The sequence below is a fragment of the Puntigrus tetrazona genome, chromosome 7, assembly GCF_018831695.1.
Source record: "Puntigrus tetrazona isolate hp1 chromosome 7, ASM1883169v1, whole genome shotgun sequence".
NCBI lineage: Eukaryota > Metazoa > Chordata > Actinopteri > Cypriniformes > Cyprinidae > Puntigrus > Puntigrus tetrazona.
Genome location: NC_056705.1, coordinates 4,318,201 through 4,319,830, shown reverse-complemented (window position 1 = coordinate 4,319,830; position 1,630 = coordinate 4,318,201).

Here is a 1,630-nt window from a genome sequence, read left to right as displayed (position 1 = left end):
CTCTCCTTTCTATTATTTATTAAATCTATTACGTAAACCTTATCACACATCGGTATGTAACTAAAACAGTTGAGTTCTGTGACAGAAGACACAAGGTGTTTGATCTTATCTGGACTCCTGTGAGGGACTTCTTCTAATGTTCTTCTCACGGTCGTGAGGTTATCGTATAAACAAACCTGCGTAACCATAGCAACCCGGCATTATTAGACATGGATAAAACATTGTTTATTAACGTTAAACATTTCATTTAATACTTGTACATCATCATCATCATCATCATCATCATCATCATCATCATCGTTATTATTAAATTAACTTGTTTGGGTTATATTTTTACATTCATTTCAAATATAGCATTTATCTCCTCTTTCAGTTCATCTAGTCCTTTACTTAATTAACGTTCGGTATAATTATGTAATATTTGCTACCCTATATTTAGCAAATACCGTAAACGCCTGACAATAATGTCAAGACTTTATGACTGCAGGCTAACGCTCATGTTTGATGATAAATGAGAGTCTTGTGTTTTCATCGACGGCCAAAGACTAGGTTTTACGTTACATTAATAATTATTAACTCGCAGGAATAAAAGACAGAATACAGGTTTATTTTGAGCCTGCTGTGAACTGTTCCTTAAAACGGGATAAAATACAGCTTTAAAAGTGATTTGTGCAATATTGTATTTAGTGATAACTGGTATAACAACTAAAAATATCCTGAATATTTATAATAAACAACAACAAACCAATAAAAATAATATTTTATAAAAATAATGACAACAGAAATAATTAAATAATTGTAAATTTATGGAATCAAAGTTGAATTTTTACAGCGGTGTATAAAGTAACCTAATCTTCCCCTTAGTGCCGAGCTCTGTTTTATTATTTTTATTATTACTATTATTATTATTATTAAATAATTAATATTAAATTGTGCAATCATTAGAAGAGCATCTATATAAATCAAGTGACAAACTAAATAAAAGAAAGGGAAACAATAAAGGGACAAAAAGCAGATAGGCCTGTCTACTATAAATCATTTTATTACAAAATACAAAAATAAATGAATAAATAAAATAAAAATTGCATTGCACTTTCATCCTCATGGCCACTTAAAAATGAGTTGTATTATATATATATATATATATATATATATATATATATATATATATATATATATATATATATATATATATATAATATATATAAACATAACAGGTCAGTCTTTAAAAGCATAATGCCTTTCTACTGTATATAAAATATATCAGCAGCGTATCAATGGCACCAGAAACATATACAGAAAAACATTAACAGAGAAATAAAAAATACAATGATTAGTATTCATTATGAATATAAATAATAATAATAAAAATACTGAGGGAAATTAAAACAAACCAAGTGGGTAAGGTGTTAATGTATACATTAATTAAACTGTACAAATTAAAATAATTACAAATTGAAGTTGTTTTCCTCACCTTCTTGTGAACTGAATGAAATAGTATTAAGATATATTTTAAATTGTTTAAATAAATGAGAATTTCTAATTAAATTTACAAAAGCAGCTTTACTTTTTGTAGAATCATAATCAAAGTATTCAAAAATAATGTCTCTAGGGGTTATGTATGTGTCTT